Here is a 24706-nt window from a genome sequence, read left to right as displayed (position 1 = left end):
CCATTCCGCGCTCAGAGTCTGTTAATACCCGTCGTGCGGCTATACATTACGTCGGAAACCTTTTCACACGAATCAACTGAGTACAAATGACAGGTTCACCAATGCACTGCCCTTTTAGACCTTGTGTACGCCATACTACCGCCATTTGCATGCGTGCACATCGCAACCCCACGACTTTCGTCACTTCAGTGTACGTTACACTAATTCGGAGTGTGTGTCGCCCGAATGACGTCACAAAGTGTTCCAAATTTCTCATTCCGGAATAGATGTGTTGCCCTAAATTCGATGATAAATCCTTAAAAAAGAAATGACTCTCGATTTCCTTCACCACATAGTTATAAGGTGGCGCTAGTGGTGTGCCTGTAATGTTCCTTTATTTCCACAGTCCCCCTATCAGCATCGCCGCAGGGTGTCCGCGTCCGCACACCCCAGCGACGGGCAGCCGGCGTGGTGCGACCGCGCGGGAATCCAGGCCAAGGAGCGGAGCGCCGGCGTGGCGGTGGGACGGAACCTGCCGGCTGGCTGGCTGGCGGCTCAGGACTTTCACTGGCGGGCCGGGCTCTGCGCTGCGGAGCGGCGGCCAGCAGAATGTGAAAGGCCGGCTCCGAGGCAGCCACCAAACACTCCCTGCTGCCGCGTCCGTGGCTGCCTGCCTGGCTCCCAGAACCCTGCCCGCCTCTGCCTGCTGGAGCAGCGCGTCTCGAAACACTGCGGCGGTCAAGGACGCCATGGGGCGTGACTGGCCCTCCGGACTCTGCTGCTGCTGCTGCTGCTCTGCCTTCAACGCTGCCAGCTGCTGACGTCGAGAGGTAAGCCCTTCTGCGGCACACAACCGCCGATATTCCGTACGCTTCCTGTTGTTTCTGCGCCTGTCTACACACGACCTCAATGTCTCCACTAATATGCTATTGATAATCATAGTTATCCTTAATCTAGGAGCTCTCAATTACGTCAGTTCCGACTGTTTACATTACGTTTGTCTTCACTGCAGTTTCTTTGTACTTGCTTCATCCATCTGTTGTTCCTCGTCGCTATTACTTACGCTGATTCTCTGTCCCCAGATGTAAACGTCTATTCACTTACTTTCCATTTGATTTTACTTTCGACGGATGGCACCACCCACTACGTATCTGCCTCGATCGGATCCGCAAAGGCAATGAGCAGGTCAGCAACCGTTTTCTAGCAATATTGCAGATTTCGCCAGTAAGCTGAGCGCTTTAAAATTTCCTTTTACCAAATGAACGTTCTGAACATTGCCTGCCGCCCCCCCCCCCCCCCAATTAGCAACCAAGGGTTGTTCTGTAGAGGATAATGAAGTCTCTGTAGAGACGAAAAAAAAAAAGAAAACCCTCACATTTTGAGTACACTGAAGCCATTTAACCTTAATTGCCATTATGAACGCAAGATGTGGCAAGACACACGATAATGCGATCTTCCACACCCGTGCACCGAGAAGACTAACCTCGTTGAGTTATCAAAGTGTTATTAATAAGTATTAATAACAAGAGCCTCACTACGCATCACCCTCTTCGATGCTGTATGCCTTGATTCTCTCCTGTTTCCAAGTGTCCTACTCAGCCAGTTAGTTATCGTGTTACCAAAAGTTTAGCGTGGCTTCTGAACCGTACTGCAACTTTGTAACACCAACAAATCATTCAAAGAAATGATTAACGACTCCTAGGATCGACTCGAGATTGAAATCTTCGCTGTAGAATTGTAGTCGGGCATTTACTCACAGTGTCGTAGAGCCACGCAGCATAATTAATAACATCTCCTACGAGTGACTTGAGTACGTTACCGCAACGCGCACCTTCAGTGCATCTGTGATGTGTACGGATTAGAGTACTGCAGGATGACCCGCATATACGGCACGAAGCGTATTAATAACGGAAGGTTTGGCGTGCGACTGCAAAATGCCGGTTGACAACAACTGTGTCTTCACCCGCTCCTTTCTGCCATTTCAAGAAAAAAAAAAACAAGTTTACTACAATACCTAGAAATTTAGGCTATCACCAACCAGTGTGAGGCCTTTGTTAGAAGCAAATGACAAATAACAATGTCATGTTTAAAAGTACCGTACCCCTGATTTCAGAAGTCCTGTGTGTGTGTGTGTGTGTGTGTGTGTGTGTGTGTTTACGTTTCAGTAGATGTATGGCGTATTAGAACGTGTTTGTACTACAGTACTTAGCATGTTGTTTCCGAACTCCCTGAGTAAACGGATGATGTTCGGAGTTATACAAAATAAAAGTATGTGGCTGATTTGCGACTTGCAATAGATTATTTTATAACATGTACTTAAAACCTTTTGTCAGTATTTTCCCTCGTACAACAGCCGTGCCGGCCATTGTGGCCGAGCGGTTCTAGGCGCTTCAGTCTGGAACCGCGCGACCGCTGCGGTCGCAGGTTCGAATCCTGTCTCGGGCATGGATGTGTGTGATGTCCTTAGGTTGGTTAGGTTTAAGTACTTCTAAGTTCTAGGGGACTGATGACCTCAGATGTTAAGTCCCATAGTGCTCAGAGACATTTGAACCATTTTTGAACAACAGCCGTTCTTGCTTCCTTCGTAACTACATAAACAAGTGTAATAATTTTATGCCTTTACGTAAGCGTATTTCTAGTACGTCGCTATTAAAATCGTGACTACTGCCGCCTAGAGATTTAGGGCTAACTGTTCTCCTGTCAGTGACTGAGCTTTGGTTTCCTTCTAACTGCAGGAACTGCTCGTTCATGCTGACTCACAAGGCAACAGCCGTCTGCTCCCTTCCCCTTCGACTACCCAGCCACGCGTGCCATCAACGTCACATACATTAACGCTATCGTATTGGCTTCGTCTTGATTCCAACGAATCATTTTAATGCTATACTTTTCTCGTTAACAAATCTGAGATCTGTACTACTGCAACTATTTTTCACAACCAGTTTTCTTCAACTTGTTTCAATGGAAATTAAAATCTAGTATTTCAGCAGCATAGTTTCCCATGGATAGTGATTTTAATCATCCTCCGAAGCTTCTGGCTACGTTTTGAATGACTTCAAGATATTCTGGTGTATCCCTGACTCATGGACATGACGTGTTCCACACTCGTTCAGAGATTTTATTCTGTACCAAAATCAGTGCTGGGAAAAATTTGGAATCATAATTCGCTATTGCTTCTCAAAAATGTTCAAATGTGTATGAAATCTTATGGGACTTAACTGCTAAGGTCATCAGTCCCTAAGCTTACACACTACATAACCTAAATTATCCTAAGGACAAACACACACACCCATGCCCGAGGGAGGACTCGAACCTCCGCCGGGACCAGCCGCACAGTCATTGACTGCAGCGCCTTAGACCGCTCGGCTAATCCAGCGCGGCTATTGCTTTTCGATTCCCTTCCGAAATGCTTTAATTCCAATTCTGTACTTACAAGAAACTACTTGAGTGCGAGGTTGACGTTCAATGTTTAGTAAGGCTCCTTTGAAAGCTTTGTTTTAACAACTATGATAGGAAAAATACTAGCCGCTAATGACTAACCATCTCCATCAGGAGAGTGACAGAAAATGAGTGCTGAGAGATGCAGAGATCGACCTTATGTACGTATTACACTTCACAAAATGGACATCGTCATCACTGAAGAAATGTTCAAAACGAACCACTAACTTGCACCGTGCACACCAAAGGAAACATGGCGCACCACAGTGATCACAAATGTTCGCATCATAAAATTCGAAGGCGATCTCCTCGGGAGTTATAAATCGTACAGAACGTTCAGCTAGGTATTCACTCTTACAGAATGCGTACAGAATCATATTTGCGTAACGGAGTGATGAGAACTGATGGAATGTGATGGCATGCAACCGAACGCGAAACTATAGTCTGTCGCGGAGCTTATCATGAAACTGGCCATCCCTAAAGGCTTACCTGCGCGGCGCCCCCCGTCGGAGGTTCGAGTCCTTCCTCGGGCGTGTGTGTGTGTGTGTGTGTGTGTGTGTGTGTGTGTGTGTGTGTGTGTGTGTGTGTGTTGTCCTTACCATAAGTTAGTTTAAGTTAGTATGTAGTTCGTAAGCTTAGGGGCCGATGACCTCAGCAATTTGGTCCGATAATACCTTACCACAAATTTCCAAATAGCAATGTCGCACACATTTCTGGAGGGATAGTTTGCTCTAAAGGAGAATGGTTTTTATACGCAGACCATGAATCAGAAGTTATTTTGACCAGTTACTGGCCCAAAGTGGTGCTCATGCCATACTTGTAGTTCTCTTACGACCATTTTCCCACTCCTGCTTGCTGTGACGCAAATATTCCCTAATGCCCTTGCAAGATCACGCACACGAGAAAGAATTGTATGCAGTATAATTGCCAATGTTCTTTTCATATGCATGTCCTCTTTAAATCGCAACTGGTCGGAGCTGAAAACAAGTTCGTTACCGAACGATGGCACAAGTTTGTTTATCCGATGTACAAATTTTCGGGCCGATTCCGCTGTTCGCTACGCATCATCAAGCTGCGCTTTGTTTGAAATTTCGTTATCTTACGTCTTCCAGTGCTGTAGCTCTGTTTAAGGTTATGTAACCAACCACTGCTTCCCTTGAAATCAATGTAACATATGTAAGTTTGATGTGCATAACGTAGTAAGTCACATCCTGTAAATTGTATCGAACATTCTTGAAACGCGCAAACACCAGCTTTTGTAAGAAGTGCGCCTTGTCTTCCCTTGAATATTCGTACTTTTTCTTACGCATTAGTCGATCATATTGCTACAGACTTATTCGAAATCTGTTTATAATTTTTTCTTATTATGCTGTGGATGATGTTCCATTTACGTAATTATGTTTAGTGCCCGCTCCTTGAATGACAATTGTCCTTTACCACGTTTCACTGGGGACGGGATTTTTGGCTCCTTGGCTTCCGTTCGACAAGGATAATGAACTGCATGGTTGGCCACCTCTTTCAATATCAAAAATGGCTCTGAGCACTATGGGACTCAACTGCTGAGGTCATTAGTCCCCTAGAACTTAGAACTAGTTAAACCTAACTGACCTAAGGACATCACACACATCCATGCCCGAGGCAGGATTCGAACCTGCGACCGTAGCGGTCTTGCGGTTCCAGACTGCAGCGCCTTTAACCGCACGGCCACTTCGGCCGGCTCTTTCAATATCACTTTCAGTTGTTAAGCACGTATCGTCGTCGTTGTACTCCTCATGTACAGCGTCCACACAGTGGAGCGTGTGGAGACACCACACATTGCACCGACTCATCTTGCAGAAACGCCAATATTTCGTCTGCCGCTTCTTTCTGACTCTTACAAATTCCTTGGGGTCTTTTCTGATGAAATGCCAACTTCGGCAGTTGTTGTTGTAGATTTGCAGTGTTTGCTCTGTTTATCGCTGTCATTGCTTTGCTTTGTATCATCACCACTGACATTTTAGCACGTTACTCGTCGATTAAGAAGCTCAAATGTGCTCCAAGGCCTCATGCTGTTCTCTCCATTGGATATCTCCTGTCCTACCCCCTTTTGCCATTAGCAGCCCACATTGTGGTCGCATGGTGGACGATATGTGGGGCGTCGAATGCCGTAACCATCACTGGCCTTTTGCGACCTCGCACTCAAGAGGTTCCTTGTGAGAGACAGAGCGTGCAAAACTCAACACAGAGTCCAACAACATACAGGCTAACGTGCGGGCTTATATAACGGGTTCTGACCTGTAACGTCGACGGTTATGGAAGGGGGCGAAGGGGTTCTGCAGACCCATAGCCGCCTTCTTCACTCGCTGCATTTGCCTCTGAGCAGTTACAACGTCAACTATGCGTAGATCCGATTACGTACCATCCAAGGCACGTACGAGTCAAAACAGTGGTTAACGAGAGTAGCCTTTCTGTAAACCGTATGGGACCGCTCTTCCTTCTGCCTATAGCATTGTTAAAAGAGAGAAAGGGAGAGCGAGAGATGGCAGGAAGCGCATCATCTTCCAGTCTCGATGGGAAAACTTCCTTCAAGCTGCAAGAATTGACAACCATCAACAGGAACGTCGCGAGGAAAAATTAAATAACCTTGTCCCGCCACGATCTTCGGATGTTGGATGTTCAAGATAGCAGATTATCAACAAGACGACGAAAAAGACTGTCATTCCATCAACTGGAATGCGTTCAGTTATCTGTACGATGCTGAGTTACTAGAAAATGTGATGAGACCGATGGACAGATGTATCAGATTTAATAGAGATACGTGAAGTGAAACAGTATGAAGACAAAGACTTCTTCCCGAATTATTATTACATGCGAACTGCCGGCCGGGGTGGCCGATCGGTTCTAGGCGCTACGGTCTGGAACCGCGCGACCGCTGCGGTCGCAGGTTCGAATCCTGCCTCGGGCATGGATGTGTGTGCTGTTCTTGGGTTAGTTAGGTTTAAGTTGTTCTAAGTTCTAGGAGACTGATAACCTCAGAAGTTAAGTCCCATAGTGCTCAGAGCCATTTGAAACGAAAGTTTTACTGGATTAAGCGAGCCATTTGGTGCAACATTCGGGTGCCAACAATCAAAGGAAAGACGAGTAGAACAATGAAAAATAAAAGCGATATTTAAATTAAACTTGCGGTAAACATAGCGCAAAAATGATAGCATTCAACTGTTCCACAATTCTCGGCCAGCACCTGCTAGTTTTGGCATTGATGTCTATCCAATTTGCACATTTATTCTTATTCTGAAATCATCTTTCATTTTATGCATTATTATGATGAATTTCGACACCGTAATTCACATCTCCACAACTTCATGATACTTCTGTTCGCAAGTATTCCGTCGGAAGCGTATGAACTCACAAACTCTTTTAAATCTGTTCTGTCAACCTACAAATGCCGCAGAAAATTGCCAGCCGCCAAATATAAGAGCGCTTTTGGTGCTGGTTCTGGGCGCCACGCAAAACAGCATCCGGAGAAACCAGACGCGAAACCCGGTTGCTTTCTCCTTTACAGGCAGCGGAAAAACTGTGGCAGCTATGACGTTTACTAGACAAATATGACGTACAAAAGTAGCTCTCACACCTGAGTGCTAGCGATCCGGCCAACATACCAAACGTTTCCAGTTACCGGCTAGCCTTATTCAGTAAAGGCAGACGTGCATTTCTAGTGCGTCACCAGTCGAGATTACTTTCTAGCGTAGCTACATATGAATGGATACTCTGCAAATGACATTTAAGTACCTGGCAGAGGGTTCATCGAATCGCTTTCACAATAATTCTCTATTATTCCAATCTCGTCAGCACGCGGAAAAAAACCAACACCTACACCTTTCGGTGCGAGCTCTGATTTCCCTTACTTCATTCTGCTGATTGTTTCTCCCTATTTAGATCCGCGTTAACGAAATATTTTCGCATTCGGTGGAGAATGTTGGTGATTGAAATTTCGCGAGACGATTCCACCGCAACGAAAAACGCTTTTGTTTTAATGATGTCCACCCCAAATAGTATTATTTCAGTGACACTCTCTTCCCTATTTCGCAATAATACAAAACGTGCTGTCCTTTGAACTTTCCCGATGTTCTCCGTCAATCGTATCTGGTAAGTATCCCACACCGCGCAGGAGTATTCTAAAAGAGGGCGGACAAGCGTAGTGTAGGGAATCTCTTTAGTAGATCTGTTACATTTTCTAAGAGTCCTGCCAATAAAATGCAGTCTTTGGTTAGCCTTCCTCACAACATTTCCTGTGTGTTCCTTCCTATTTGAGTTGTTCTTAATTGTATTCCCTAGGTATTTATTTGAATTTACGGCCCTTAGATTTGACTAATTTATGGTGTAACCAAAGTTTAATGGATTTCTTTTAGCACTCATGTGGATAACATCACACATCTCGTTGTTCAGGGTCAATTTCCAATTTTCGCACTCTAGAGATATCTTTTCTAAATCATTTTGCAATTCGTTTTGATGTAGGTCCAAAACATGATCTGTCTGTCCTGGGATGCAAGACGTGGATGTTCGAGCGTAATGGCGAGATAGCGTATGACGTACCATCACGGGTTTCGCCACATTTGTTTCCATTAAGCACCTCCTCATTAATGCAAATTCTTCTAAAGCAATGAAGAATAATCAAGATAAGATTAAAAGCAGCTGCCATCCAGTAAACTGGTGGCATAAAACATTTCACTAAACCAGTTTCGAAGATTTTGTTTGTAATGAGGTGGCTGCATTACATTGATAGGTGTTGAATATTTTGATCACCAATTTTCCATACTGATGAAAAAAATTTCAACTGAGAAATATTCGGAATGGTAACAAAATATCAAGGTCACATTCAATTTGAAAGCAACAGGATAAATTTATGACTCGTGTACTTACAAACATAGTGACCATAGTGTCCCAGGTTTTTTTTAGTTTGCATTTTTTCTGCAACGCGGAACATGACACTGACATAGTTTTCATTGTTTCGCGTACTTTTCTCAGGATAATTGAAAATGTAGGATACTGAAAGACTTTCCTCAAATTAACGCCAGGTGTTTCAATATGAACTTATATCATATGGAGACCACACGAGGAAAATATACACATTTGTTTACACTTGGCGTAGATACACGTTTATACAGAGGTGACAGTAATATCGATATGTAGCTGCCAATAAGAAATGCACTGGTTGGAAAAACGTAAGGACGAAGGTGATTTTCACATGATGTATCATTGCCAAGTAACAAAGCTTCATGGAACTTGTACCACACATGGAAAGAACTGCTATTGTATAGTACAGAAGGTGAATGAAAGAAATACACAGCGAGAAATGACACTTTCATTCAAAGACCGTAACTGTACTGAAGTGACCGCGATTTACGATGGTACCCCGGACACTGCAGATGGGGGGCCACGGCTCTTAGTGCGGTGTGTGATTACCGGGGTCGGCAGTGCAGGACCTGCACCGTGCCACCGTGCTCGCACGCTGGTGGCAAGTCCTGTGGTGGGACGTCCTGTCCCTCCAGCAGCGCGGCTGCCCTGCACTGGCTGGCCGATGGTACCTGTGGACGCGTCGTGTCTCCACCGCACCCCACACGTTCTCCGTGAGATTTACCTCGGAGGGAACGGCCAGGACAGTCCAATGCCAAGTATCGCCTCGTTGCAGGAGCGCCTCCTGTTGCGCAGTTCGAGGCGGTGGCGCGTCGTCATCCGTGCAAATGAAGTCAGGGCCGAATGCACCACTGAAGAGACACACAAGAGGCACGAGTACAGTCTCACAGTAACGTTGACTGGTGAATGTACTGTGTTCAAAGATCTGGCAGGTCAGTAGACCCGTGCACCGCCATGCCTCACCACATCACGATACCTGGATCACCAGAACGGTCATGTTCGACGACGTTCCTGGTTGCATTACGTGCTCTCAGCTCTCGGCACGTCCATCAATGTCAAACGTGATCGTTTTGGCAGTACAGATGTTTATGGTATTGGGAGGGGTAATTTTTCATGCGCGTAATAACCTCCAAATCTTTGCTGAACGTAATTGAGTCACTGTACTCCTTCTCCAAGGGCGTCTTTTCGTGGGTCATTCTAACAGTAATCTGACGGATCCGTCAGGAGGGAGACAAAGCTCTGCTTTTGTCACTTCTCTGGGATCTAGTAGCGGCCATACCACCGTCCAAATCGAAGCCACCTACGCCGCTGAATGCTCGCTAACGTAGATGAACGACATTTTGCAGAGGGCCACACCTTGCTTCATTTTCGCCAGAAACACTGTTCTTTTGGACGCAGCCTCCTAGTTCGCACCGGCAGGGCGTTGTCCCAGGGCAGTCGATGTGGGGTACACACTCCCCCCCCCCCCCTCCTCCCCTCCCACCCTCCCCCCCCCCCCCCCTGCCCCACCCCTCATTCATCACCCGCCAAGTCAGTCACACGCGGTGCCCCACAATTTTCCGCTCTTTTTTTTTTTTTTGGCTGTTTTGCCACCAGACCAGTCACGACACACTTTCACCGCGCCCGCGTGTCAACTGTTTCACAAACTGCGATATTTCTTTCATAAATAGCCGACCAGTTCCTCAAAGAACAGTAACTGCTTTATCTGTCCAGCTGAAAAAAATCCACCCCTTTGTCCATGAATGCAACGAGTGATGACACAGTAATCAATTATTGCAAACAAGGAAAACTCCAACATTGGTCGCATAAATTTGAAACCACTTTTTTATTATTGCATATCGATTTCAATCACAGGCTGATCATCTTCAGTGTAAGACCTAGTCCAATAGATTCATTTAATCATGCACGAAATGTAACTTCAAACTTAGCTGTTCGTTGTGAAGAACATTCCAACTAACAGGTGAGAATCTTACCAGCTGGTTGACATGGTCTTCACAGTGAACGACTGTGTTTCAAATCGTATTTCGTGCCTGATTGTATGAATCTACTGGACTTAGTCTTGCACTAAAGGCCATCGCTCTGCAATTGAAATCGATACGCAATAATAAAAAAAGTCTTCACGTTTTCGCGGTGCATTGAGCGCTCCAATAAATTTCGGGTGTTCCCAGTACTCTGGTTCGCAGAGCACACATCGGTGGTGACGGCAGCAACCTGGAAGACGAGCTGCTGAACTTGGGGAGAGTTACTGTAGCCAACGGTACCCTCCACAGCAGTTACGTTAGGCACTACGAGTGAAACCAAACGTGGGCATAAGGAACGCAGAGGAAGACACGGAAAGTTTTAATTCCATGGCTTTCCTACCGTATGTGGGGAGCCTATCGTCAAATATAGGATGGGTTCTCAACAAACACAAAGTAAAAGCGATTTTTCGCCACCAAAGACAGCAGCATTTCTGGGTTCCATTAAAGATGATTTGATGCTTCGGAATCCTGGAGTCCACAAGAACCCCTGTGAGTGTGGCCTTCCATACATCGGAAATAAGACACAAACAGTCCATGAAAGACGCACAGAACATCGTAAGTACAACCGGCTCTTACAGCCTAGTAAATCGGTGGGTGTACGAAGGAAATGGAATGGGAAATGAAGTCCCATGCTTCTTGACAGAACGTAGGGGAACGATGCGGGAAACCCGCACCGCCGTACTAGGCAAGGTCCTAATGTAGGTGGTTTGCCGTTGCCTTCCTTCGACCATAATGGGGATGAATGATGATGATGATGATTATGATGACACAACAAGTCAGTGCAAGTGAAAAACCCTGACCCCGTCGGGAATCGAACCCGGGACCCCGTGCTCGGGAAGCGAGAACGCTGCCGCGAGACCACGAGTTGCAGACATGGTGTACGAAACCGTCTAAATTTTATCCACGACTTCATATTTCTGGGGCTCAAACAAGCAACTGAAGTTCTGTTGACGGTGCACTTAATTAACAGAGACAGAGGCTTCATCTTGGATAAACCGTGGAATCTGGCACTTTCTGTAATATACTTACAGCGACGTCGCCACAGTACCGTTCACAGTGACACATCGACATCCCAGCCTCGATCGACCGCGCAGCCACAGATCAAATTCATGTTGTACCTCTTTGCTGGCCATCAACATCTCTGGCGCCTGTCTGTGGCCGCATGCGCAGTGGCGTCGTCCGAGAATTTAGAAGGAAGACGCGAGTGCTGAAGCGTCAGTCATTTGGCTCACTCTGGAGATGGCTGAGCGATAGACACCCCAAATATCAGAAGAAGAAGTGGAATTTATGCGGCTGCACCCCCGAAATTTAACGGAGCAATTAAAAAAAAATGTTTCAGATTGATACTACCAATGTTGGAGTTTTCGTTGTTAGCAATACTTGTGTGGTAGTTGTGCACAGATTTCCCAATGGACAGTAAAAAAAGGCTGGAAAAAGATTATCGTTGCGAGTTTATGACTACAAGTAGTTTGGCTTAAGTTCTTCTATTCTTGTGTAAATTGAAAGGGGATGGGAGAGAAAGGAAAGGAACTAAAGATACCAGCTGGATCGGGATTTTGTACGAAATGAGCGGCGACAGTTACGTTTCATCTCCGGCGGGAATCGAAAATTAGCGAGCACAGAGGAGGACATGGACGGGGGGGGGGGGGGGGGGGTGCGGCTTGGGATAGGTGGGCATCGTGCCGAGGCAGTCGGCGCATTTGCGATAAACGATGTGTCCAGGTGGCTCTGCCGGTTCCCCGCGAAGTCCCTATGCAGCTTACGTCGACAGTCCCTCCCTTCTTCATCTCCCCCTTCAATTTACATAATATATATATATCACAGTTATGCTATTCTTGTTCCGTTCTCGTAATAGCTACCTTGTACTGCTGACATATGAGACACTGAAACATATTTGCCCTAAAAGACGGACTGTAATCTTTTTAGAATGGAGTATTTTTTAACTTTGAAACCAGTCTTTCTCACACACAAACGGAATACTCACACACGCACTAGACAATGTTTTTGTCTGGCATCTACTGTCGCAGAAATAAATTAAAAACATGTCGAAATTTCCCAGAACTGACCAGTGTTTTCAGGAGGTTCCCTTTGTCTTGGGGCAAATGCAAGAACTGGAAATCTCCTCCCAAATACTCCAAATTGAGACTTAGTGAGTCCCACTAATATCTCGTCTGGTATTTGTCTGAAACGAACACCTTCGGGTTAAAGATTCAGACATACATCAAAATAAAACCTCAAAACAATTGAATTTTCTGATGCGTCAAAATTGTGAACGTTAAATGTAACTGTAATAATCTAGCTTGATCCTTTAATTCGCATAAACATCGACCCCTGTTACATGCGTGCAAAAAATATAAGTTTTGAGTCCCTGAAATTTTAAATTATTGAATGGCCTTAGGGGAAAATTGTTTTAAAATGAAAAAAAGACTTCTTGTTACTTGTTTAGAGCGAAAAAAGGGAAAAAACTCAAAGTTAATTATCGATGTAGTCTCGGATACTCACTTAAAACAGAGATTGCGATTAAACTACCTACTACATGAAGATTATGGCTAAATGGCTCTGAGCACTATTTGACTTAACATCTGAGGTCATCAGTCCCCTAGAACTTAGAACTACTTAAACCTAACCAACCTAAGGACATCACACACATCCATGCCTCAGGCAGGATTCGAACCTACGACCGTAGCGGTTCCGGACTATAGCGCCTAGAACCGCTCGGCCACATCGGCCGGCCATTAAGATTACGTGAAGGCTCTAACACAAAAAATCGGTAATGTAACGGTTGTCCCGCAGTACGAAATCCGTTCCAAGAACAGAAATATAATACAAGCAACGGAACTTCTTTTGTGGGTTTGAGGGGTAGGGGGTGGGGAATGGCTGAAAGGTGTAACAGAGCGGGCACTAGATGACAATATACTGAATCACGTTACCACGATCTTCTGACATACATTGGAGGGAGTCTTTAAAGTCCGCCTTATGCAAAACACAACGTATTTCGTTTTATTTGTACCCAGGCATGTTTCTACACCTGTGTGTCATCTTTCCTGGGTCTCGATTTATTTCTGTAAAATATCGCAGAAATATCGGCGTTGTTCGGTTCTAAGCCTAAAAACAACAAAATGTGCATTTTATTTCATTTGTTTCGATTACACACCAGAAACTACGGTATTTGTGAAAATGCATTCCTTCAGATCGACTTATCGTAAATCGTTTATCATTTTGAAAGCAAGTCATCTGCAGACTACTCGCAAAGAAAGTTTCTTATTTTTGTAAATACTTTTTCGTGAGCAGTGGTTGTGTATGTTAAGGTGCTTGTGTTTTTCGCCCAGTTGTGAATGTTTGGCATGTTTCCTTTTTCAGTTTCGATTATACAGAATGTTTTTCACACCTTTTTATACTTCAGTCTCACCTGTTTCCACAAAATTTTTACACAAAAACGGGATGTGAGCAAACACTGAAGTCGCCATACCGAGAGAAAGGAGCTATGTTATAGTCGCCTCTCCTCGTTTTATTTCCGTTCAGTGTGTCACTAATTTTGAACTTCCTAACATATTTCTGAGCCAGATTGCCATGCAGTCAGCAACCCTCGAGCCGTTTAAACATTATAGCCTTACAGCTGATTAGTCTCAGGAACAGAATGCAAGCATTCTCATAGACCATTTACTTCTCCCGTTAATACCACGGGTTCTGAAACTGATGCTACTCTCAACAGGACATTTCGCAAGTTTATCTCCAATAGGTGCACTTACCGACATGGAAAGTCACTAGCTTTGTAGTCAGCGCAATACAGCCCGACCGCAAACCGCCCTTGGCAGATCAGGGGAAGAGTAGCCCTGTGGTCACCTACAGCACGGCCTATGACCACCCTGACCGGATTCTCTTGTCGCCATTCACAGGCGAGAAGATGAATCCACGGGGTAACCACAAATAACACGTTACTGTGTCTAGTCAACATTAGTTTCTGTTGCACTAAAAATCTCCCTCATGTCACGTCGTACTTGCCCACATGCAGCATTATGTTTCCTACGTTTCGTGCTTCACTATGGAGCATTTCCTTAATTACTATTCACCTCAGACGTTTTCGGCCAACACGGAAACTGCAGACAGGAAGCGCATCTATTGTATGCAGATGACGGGGAGCCCGTTCTCCATTCACGACCACTGGCTGTCTAACAAAGTGAAAATGCAACACGAACTGCTACATTGACATTCGTCGAGTACCGAATGCTGAAAGGCGATGTGTACTTAATGCATCATACATCGTTTCCTCTTCCTGGACAGTTGTAGCCCGAATGTAATGCGGTTCTTGGTTTCACGGACCATCTGAGAGTAAAAAATCTTCTCTTCCGTTCGTCAAATTTCATCAGGTACCGATCTGATGAACAAAAGTCAAGAATAAATCATATGTAGATTTTGGAGACTGCCTCTTCCGAGGAAGAATTATACTCCCGCAGCATTCTGCCAACCAATTTCGGTTCGCAAAGGCACGCAGGTTGATGCCGCGTTCCTGCAGTTCCGGAAGCCATTCGATATGGCTTCACACTATTTCTTACTAAGAAAAATAAGAACTTATTGCTTTGTAATTTAATTCAGAGCTTTCTAGAAAATAAAACATTACGCTTTGTTTCTAATGGGGCTAATTCGTCAGTTCGTCGCTTCCTTCACCAACTATGTTGTTTCTGTGGTTCCACAGTAGGATACCTTTATAAATTGAAATAATTAATACAAAAAGTTACGAATAAAATACTATTCACCTCAATTCACTTTAGCTTGCTTCTTGTCACACAACTTGTAAAACCTTGGCACCAAATGAGATACAGCTTCTCTCACTTCCATCTTCACACACAGTCTCGAGCTGTATTTAGTTTTAATGGTAGCTACTTCCGAAGACCCATTCTCGCAAAGATAGGAGGTTGCAAAAGGAATTAAAACATTCAGTGCTTCCTTGCTGTTTAGTGAAGGGATTTTCAACCCACTGAAACTTTTCACAGGTTTCAGGAAAGTATTTTTCAAAATGAACATGGAGTACATATAAATGTCCTTTAACTATAGAAAAAATATACGCGGAAAGGTATATCTCATTGTCGTTTATAAAATGCTGCAAACATGGAAAGTAGTCGATTTCTCCTCCATCGTTTATTTTTCTCTTCCAAAGAAGCAACTTTTTTTCAAGGCCGAAACTTTGTCATTAAGCTCAATGAAAATAGTTTCAAATCCTTGCAGAAATCCATTCAGTGAGTTTAAATTCTCAAATATACCGCGTAAGTATGCGGTCTTTATTAGACAATCAGCGTCTACAAAGCGCTTCGCACTGATTTGAGTATCTTCTTCCAGGTGAGAACAGACTTCGCGCCTAAGTTCAAAATTGTGCTATGATAGTTTCCCGTGGACAGCCAAAGAGTGCTGCTATAAAGTACGAGAGATGTATGTTCAACCCCATATCTTGATACTTTTGTCTAAAACATCTACCTTCCTCAGCACGAGTTTCAATGAAGTTCAACAGATTTATGACAATTTGCAGTACTTGATTCAGATCAACATTCATATGTTACAAAGCAAGAGATTCACGATAGGTCCATACAATATCAGGAGCTTTGCACTGGTAAGTACCTGTAGACTTCTGTAACCGCCCCAACACGAGTCGCGCGCATCATTCCACACACCAGCACTGTGAGCCCGGTTCAACTGGTTTTCTGTCATGACGTCGTCCACTATTTGGAACAAATTGTTCCTGTCGTATCTGCATTTATTTCCTCACAAAAAAGATCTTCCATCATTTCATAATTTCTTTCATAAACTAATCGCATATAGGGAATTAAATGAGCGTCTCTAATGCTGTCAATGACCTAATCAAGCTGCAACCAAAATCCCTTCTTCCAATTTTTGTATAACTTGTTCATCAAGATCTTCTCTTAAATCTTGAATTCGGCGACTAATTGCAGTGTCAGACAGAGGAAGGGGCAAAAGCTGTTTTTGACATGGACTCTAAATTGGAAATTTGTGGTAAGGACTATGGGACCAAACTGCTGAGGTCATCGGTCCTTAGGCTTACGCACTACTTAACCTAACTTAAACCAACTTACGTTAAGGACAACTCACAAACCCATGCCAGAGGGAGGATTCGAACCTCCGACGGGGGGAGCTGCGCGAACCGTGACAAGACGCCTGAGACCGGAGGACTGCCCCGCGCAGCCTGACATGGACTCTCCAACCGTGGACACCATGCCACCAGCAATCGGTAGAATTAATTCTTCTGCAATCGTATGGGCGTTCTTACATTTTGCTACTCGGCAAGCTACATTGCAGGACGCCAGAAGTAATTTATTCGATCATTTTCGCCTGCTTAGAAAATGATGATTATTGTTATTTCAGTTGACTGAATTTTCTACAAAATATTGACCTGGTTTCACCACGTAATTCTTAAGAACACACTAAACAAGGCTTTAATTTTCTAGGTAGCAAATATTCAACAGGAAGTACTTTGAAACACACAACACGCTGTGGACGCCCTTCACTGTTCATAGCAGTGCACGTGAAATCTATATCTAAGTAGCTACCGTCGTACACTGAAGCGCCAAAGAAACTGGTACAGGCATGCGTATTCAAATAAAGAGACATGTAAACAGGCATCGTTGTGTTGCTCGTTGTGTTGTAGTCAGCGCACGAGCGATGGGCCACAGCATCTCCGAGGTAGCGATGAAGTGTGTACCGTGAATGCCAGAAATCCGGTAAAACATGAAACCTCCGACATCGCTGCGGCCGGAAAAAAATACTGGAAGAACTGGACCAACGACGGGCGAAGAGAATCGTTCATTGTGACAGAAGTGCAACCGTTCCGCAAATTGCTGCAGATTTCAGTGTTGGGCCATCAACAAGTGTCAGCGAAACATTATCGATATGGGCTTTCGGAGCCGAAGGCCCACTCGTGTGCCCTTGATGACTCCACGATACTAAGCCTTACTCCTCGCCTGGAGAGGATCTGGGCTTGAAGCAGGTATCTGCAACTGACCGTTAACGAGCATCTGCTGCTCCGAGTACGTACGCAGCCTTACCGGCAATCTTTCAACCCACGCCACACTCACGAATGGGACAGGGAAAAAGGGGCAAGAGGGAGAAGGATAAATGATAACGGCAGCAAAAGAGCCCTCCGCCAATTTTCGTTCCATTTCTGGCATATAGGGCACTAAACAAAGAACTGCAATGTATATTCTTAATAGATAAATGTTAACATTACCTTAACATAAGGTATGTGAAAGTACAAAATACCGTATTATAACTCAGTATATTTTCTGGGCGGGAACAGCGACATTTCGCAGGCTAACATCACTGGCTCACCCAGTGATAAAAAATAACGTCACACTTATAGGAAAAGTAAATCACACAACGTGACACATAATTAGTTGATATGCACTTTATGGCGACACCAGAAAAGTATGTTCTTCATATTATATAACTTACGAACTCTCTCTCTCTCTCTCTCTCTCTCTCTCTCTCTCTCTCTCTCTCTCTCTCTCTAGTCCCAAGGTGAATACTCTTATTAACCCTGGATATTTATATAAATAGGGATCCGTAGCGTAGTACTGTTTCTATGGTTTCCTTCGTTTTATTTTTGGCGTATATTATCAAAATATTCCAGGTGCGCCCAAATGTGGCCGGTCCTCTTTCTTGTTAAAAATGCAATTAGAATACCATCTAAGCATGTTTCCACATACTTGTGTGTGTGTGTGTGTGTGTGTGTGTGTGTGTGTGTGTGTGTACGCGTGCGGAGGGAGAGAGAGAGAGAGAGAGAGAGAGAGAGAGAGAGGTTCTTCATGTGAAGCAATCCATACAGTGCCTTCATTGAAGGTTATTCGAACTTTATATTCTACGGCGGTAATGGAACATTAGCGCTTCGTTTGCTGTTTTACCTGCGACCAGTGAAAGTGGCCATAATAAGTTGACTTAGTGGTGTTAAGCACTGAATTCTGTGCTCAGCGTAAGAAATTCTTTCCCACGCGACCAGCTACGCCGGAGATACTGTAATGCCTCCGTTGTAATCTCGCCTTGTCACATAAATATACTTAGGCGGCGGTTACCTGGGTGTGACCCCACTGCGTCCCCGATGAGGTTCAAGGACCTTGATGACAGGACGAGTTCGTTCCCTCCAGCATTAGCATACACGTCACCAGCTAGTCTCCTATATCAGCCTCAGACGCCGTTTGTAAATAAACGACCGCTAACAGCTCCCCTCGTTGGTATGGCTGCAGGCTTACGACGGCTTAGCGAGAACTTTAAATACCTTCAGGCTGCCAGAGTGATAACAATGCCAGCTATACGGAATACGTGATGAATGCAAAGCGCTTCAGAGTAAGCGTTTCGGAAGTAGGAGAGTAACAATGCAGACCAGATCATCCAAAAGAGAAAGGACGGTAGGACAGGCTGGAATCTAACAGCTCCTTCAAGGTCAGAGTCAGAATACTAGCTCAAATGAAAGAATCCCGTAAGTGCGAGTATCACTCGCACACCGAGGGATCCACGCAAATCTAACTACGTACACAGATAGTTCATCCGTCCCGGGAATCGAGAATTGCGACAAATTTTCCGTTATTGATATCGGTACTGACAAGGTTTAGGACATAAATTGCCGTATCTTTTGATTGCGTTGACTTAGAAGCTCAAATTTTCCACGTCTCCAAGGACCTTCCTAAAAACCAGAATTAGGAAGAGAACGCCGTCCACCCTGAATAAGAATTCAATGTCTCAACATAGATTCCTGCTCGCTGGGTAATCGCTGTAGTTATCACCTAAATAACAGCTTAATTAATATAGTCTAAATCCATGTCCTAACCAGAGTAGCGAAGACGGTCTCACGGTATCAACTTGACATGATTTCCAGACATTCCGCGAAGTGGCAAGGCGTCGGTTGAGGTATAATAGGACTGCACTGGAACTTCTCAACGTCATTAATACCCAGTATTAAGAATCCCAAACCTTTTTACAGAGTGACTGAAAAAGAAAGAACAGATTTCAGTCGTTTATTACAAAGTATGAAAGATAGAAAAACATTGCGCATGTCACTAGATAGATGAAGGTTCAGGGTTTTAACACAGCTGCGCTGTTGTTTATTGGTAGCAAAATGGTGACTACACCACAAGAGAAGTTATTGTGTGTGCTGGAATTTGTGCGAAGTCAATCCATCGTTCATGTATTACGTGCATTCCGCAGTCGAGTGAGCAGCAAGCCCCCTCTGCACAAGTAGATTTACGACTGGCACACAAAAGTCTTCGGGGCTGGTTGTGTATGCAAAGGGAAGAGCACTGACCGCCCAGGCAAGTCTGGTGAAAATGTCGAGCGTATCAGAGATGCGGTCATACGGAGCCCTCGGAAGTCCAGAAGACGGGCAGGCCAGAGACTTCAACTTCTTAAAGCAACGGCGTGGCGTGTTCTGGAACGCCGCGCAGTCTGAGGCGTCTTGCACGGTCCGCGCGGCTCCCTTCGTCGGACGTTCGAGTGTGTGTGTTGGGGTTTATGGGCGCTCAACATCGAGGTCATCAGCGCCCTGACACACAGTAAAAGGAACGAATGTGGAGAGACCTAATGAAACTGAAAAACACACTCAAAGCAGGAAAAGAGGGAAAATACGACCTGAGAAGGTAAAACCTAAGGTAAGGGATAACATAGCGACAAGGATGACATAGGAAACCGTCAGTGTCTGGCCACTTACATAAAATATGGGCGAGCTTGTCACACAGGAAACAAGTTAAAATCCCCTCCCTAAAATCTTTGTAAAAACATTCGACATGGCACAGAACTTTAAAACTTTAACCACATTCGTCCGAGTGTTGCCTAAAAGAGTTGGCAGGTCCGCTGGCAAGGCAGCCGCGGCCCGCTGGTCAGAAAATAAAACGCAATCCAATAAAACGTGGCGCACAGTGACCTGGACGCCGCAAGCACCACACAGTGGAGGGTCCTCCCGCCGGAGCAGGAAGCCATGCGTCATAGGGCTGTGGCCTATTCGAAGCCGAGTGAGGAGAACCTCGTCCCGTCGATGGGGCTGAAAGGAAGTACACCACACACGCGTTGTGGGCTTGACTAGACGGAGCTTATTGTCAGTCACGTCCAGCCACTCGTCCTCCCACCGACACATGACTCGGGAGCTCAACAGCGAGGTGAGTGCGTGCAAGGGGATAGCACACTGAGATACGTGTGGATCAAGACACGCTTCCTTGGCTGCGAGATCTGCCCCTTCATTCCCAGCAATGCCAACATGCCCCGGAACCCAGCAGAAAGCTACAACCTTCCCCAGTCGCTGTAGTCGGAGGAGGGCATCCTGGATGGTCTGGACTACTGTAACTGCCGGATACAAATGGTGCAATGATTGAAGGGCACTGAGGGAATCGGAACAGACAAGAAATTTAGGAGAGGAAGAATGTCTCATCTCCTCCAGCGCCCGCAAGATCGCAGACAATTCTGCATCAAAGACCGTGAAAGGCGGAGGCAGTCGGACCTTAAGGACACGATCCGGAAAAACAACGGAGCAGCCAACGGAATCCCCTTGTTTCGACCCATCCGTAAAAACCGCTACATAGTCGTGGTGCTCAGATAAAACAGCAGAAAATGCTGCATGAAAAACGGTGGCAGGAGTGCAACCCCTCTTGTACTGCAATAAATCTAAAATCACTCTGGGCCTCTTCAGTAACCAGGGTGGCAGGTGGTTAAAACCCTGGATTTGGGGTTGTACAGACTCCACACCGAGCGACTCTAGAACACGTTGCACACGGATCCCAAATGGCAACGTAGCCCGGGGACGGTGGGAAAAAAGGCGGTCCAGAGGTGGATGGGCAACAAGGCGGTGAGCAGGCGAGCTGGGAGCCGCAAGAAACTTACAAGCCTGGCGCACCAGAAGGAGCTGCCGCCGGATGGTAAGTGGCGGTTCGCCAGCCTCAGCACAGAGACTTGGTATGGGACTGGTCCGATAAGCACCCGTGGCCAGTCGAATCCCAGCATGGTGGACAGCGTCAAGGATCCGCAAATAAGACGGCCTCGCTGACCCATATACTGTGCACCCATAGTCCAGCCGCGAACGCACAAAAGCCCGATAAAACTGAAGGAGACGCGCCCTGTCCGCGCCCCAAGACCTGTGGCTGAGGCACTTGAGGATGTTGAGTGCCTTCAGGGATCTGGCTTTCAAGTCACGTAGGTGTGGCAGCCATGACAACCTGGAGTCAAAAATTAGTCCCAGAAACCGCACTGCGTCTCTAAAATGTAGGACAGCATCCCCCATATGCAAGGCAGGCAAAGTAAAAAGACGACGAGAACGATTAAAAGGAACACAAACACACTTATCGGCAGAAAACCGAAAACCTGTCTTTGCAGCCCACTCCTCTAACCGCCGCACTGTTAGCTGCAACTGACGGCTCACGGTTGCAACACTGGAGGAGGAACAGAAAACAGCAAAGTCGTCCACAAACAAGGAGCACTGTACTGGACTCCTCACTGTAGACGTTATACTGTTTATGGCTATGGCAAAGAGGGTAACGCTTAAAACACTGCCCTGGGGGACACCGTTCTCCTGCTCAAAGCGATCAGACAGTGTGTTACCAACGCGGGTCCGAAAAAACCGCTGAGACAGGAAAGACCGAATGAAAATGGGGAGGCGGCCACGAAAGCCCCATTGATGCAGTTGTGCAAGAATACAGTGTCTCCAAGTAGTATCATATGCCTTGCTGATATCAAAGAAGATACCGATACAGTGATGCTGACGGAGGAAAGCCTGCTGAATAGCCGCCTCGAGGAGTGTCAGGTTGTCGACTGTGGACCGAAATTTTCGGAATCCACACTGAAAGCGGCTAAGGAGCTGCCTGGTCTCTAGCAGCCAGACCAGACGACGGTTAACCATTCGTTCCAGGGTCTTTCCGACACAGCTTGTCAAGGCAATACTACGATAACTACCGGGACATGTGCGGTCCTTTCCTGGTTTGAGTAGAGGGATGAGAATTGCCTCCCTCCACGAGGTGGGGAACACTCCTGTCTGCCATATGAGATTAAAACATTCGAGGAGGATTTCCTTTGACGCCGCTGGCAGATGGCGAAGCATGGAGTACCGGATGAGGTCGTAACCTGGTGCGGTGTCAGAAGCCGCAGTAAGTGCCGATTCAAGTTCCCACATGGAGAAAGGGGAGTTGTAGGCCTCAGAATTGTTCGACCGAAAGTCCAGCTTCGCTCGTTCGACAGTCGCACGGTAGCGACGAAATGCTGGATCCTGGGTTGCAGTGGCAGTACTTTGTGCAAAATGCTCTGCCAGCGTCTGAGCAATGGCTCTGGGTGTTGTTTGGAGGCATCCCTGGTTCAGGACTGCAGCTATTGGTAGACGGCTGCGTTTACCGGAAATCCTCCGGATGGCTTCCCATACTTTTGTGGAACAAGTGGAACGGTTGATGGAGTCCAGGAACTCCTGCCATGACCTTTTCTTGCTCTCTTTAATGACACGGCGTGCCCTGGCTCTCGCGATGCGAAAGGCGGTAAGATTGACTGCTGTTGGGCGGCATTTAAATCGGCGAAGAGCCGCACGCCTGTCCCGGATGGCTGAACGGCACTCATCCGTCCACCAAGGCACAAGGCGCCGCTTAGGAGGGCCAGAAGACTGTGGCATGGACAGGTCAGCAGCATGATGGATCACAAGTGTGATGTGATCCACCCATTCCTGTACGCTGTTGTGGCGTTCAAAGACAGCCAATCGCCTCGGGCATGTGTGTGTGTGTGTGTGTGTGTGTGCGTGTTGTCCTTAGTGTAAGTTAGATTAAGTAGTGTGTAAGCTTAGGGACCGATGACCTTAGCAGTTTGGTTCCATAAGATCTTAACACAAATTTCCAAATTTCTTCTGGAACGACGCCTGCAAATGAATCCTTGCAAGTTGCAGTCACCGCAGCAATTGCGAACCGGCCGCCATAACAGAAGGTATGAATTTTGAATTTTAGTTCTCCAGGATACGGCAGAGGAGGCATTTTCCGAAAGAGTTCTCTTTTTGGACGAATCGACGTTTCATGTATCGGGTAAAGCAAACTCCATAATGTAAGAAATTGGGGGTCACAAAATCCTGGGGTCGTCGTCTAAAATGAGAAGGACTCGTCGAAAGTGAATACGCATTGTACAGTTTCAGTTCACAAAGGTTATGGACCTTCATTCTTGATGAGGGAGCTGTCACAGGAATGTCATATCTGGACATGGTGCAAAATTGGTTGTTTCCTCAGCTTCACGAAGATTCCACTGATTACATTTTTATGCACGACGGCGCACCTCGAGGTGCGATTTTATCTTAACAATACCATCCCAAAACGTTGGATTGGAAGAGGTGGACAACAAGATCTTTATCATTGCTTTTCGCGTCCCAGATCACCAGGTCACACACCCTGCGATTTTTTTGTGTTGGGAGTATGTCTTTGCCCCACCTATGGCGCCTACTCTTCAACAGCTGAGAAATCGAATTGTTGAAGCTGTCAGTTCGATATACAGGGACCTGTTGAGTCGTGTGGAACGAAATGGACTGTCGTTTCTCGAGCAATGCATAGTGCTCATGTTGTGTGTATGATATCGTGCCTGTACAAACATACAACTTTGAAGCTTCTTCCATCCATTGACATGCACAATGTGTTTCTATGTTTCATAGTTCATCTGTAATAAATATTCAAAATCCTTTCTTTCTTTTTGAATCACCTTGTATTTCCTTCATAACTAAAATTCCAGTGATTCGTATTTCTTTCCATTTTATATTTACTGATAGATTTTTTTAATATATATTTGGGCTCGCATTCACATTAAATTTCTTAAAAGAAGTAATTTCCCTGCTGGATGTTTTTTATTTGATATAGACGCTCCTTCATTTGCGACTGGGTTATTTCGACCCCTCAGGCATTATCAAGCGAAATCGCACAAACATTAGGTTATTTGCTGCGTTTCACGGCATGTCTTGATCGACACAGCAGTGTTGAAAAATCAGCTTGTAATGGTGTCCCACATAATGGTCAAATCACAGAGGTGAGGTTTTTTATCTATAACAAAGGAAGTGCGACGCATATGCGGATTAAGTCACCATACCACAACACATAACACATGAAAGTAGGTCAGTATACACCTTGAAATAAAAACGGACTTGGAGTGCTGCAGGCTTAAAATTAATCATTCTAACACGCACGGAGTGAACCCGAGCTCCATAACAGAAGTTTCATATGTTGTACAGAAAATATTTTTTGAGTATTTTGGTACAAAGGGACGGTGACATCGATGGCTCGCTACAGAGTAAGCTTCGTCTGCTTTCTTACCCCCATTCATCTTTTTATCAGTACTGCTCTGAAACTACCTATGCAACACTACATATGTCAACGGTATACGCTGTTTGTCTT

The 24706-nt window shown here is 45.5% G+C and overlaps 1 protein-coding gene across 1 annotated transcript in view; it reads left to right on the top strand.

Annotated features, from left to right (window-relative positions):
- Window positions 1–699: 699 nt before the first annotated feature.
- The window catches only part of LOC126419354 (glucose dehydrogenase [FAD, quinone]), a 172395-nt gene continuing 148388 nt past the window's right edge, over window positions 700–24706 (top strand). Inside the window, exon 1 of the mRNA XM_050086540.1 lies at window positions 700–809. The gene's annotated coding sequence lies outside the window, so the exon portion shown is untranslated. The remainder of the gene's footprint in view (window positions 810–24706) is intronic.

The sequence above is a fragment of the Schistocerca serialis genome, chromosome 9, assembly GCF_023864345.2.
Source record: "Schistocerca serialis cubense isolate TAMUIC-IGC-003099 chromosome 9, iqSchSeri2.2, whole genome shotgun sequence".
In the NCBI taxonomy this organism is placed as follows: domain Eukaryota; kingdom Metazoa; phylum Arthropoda; class Insecta; order Orthoptera; family Acrididae; genus Schistocerca; species Schistocerca serialis.
Note: the sequence above shows the minus strand (reverse complement) of the source record. Positions and strands in the feature narration are given on the sequence as shown.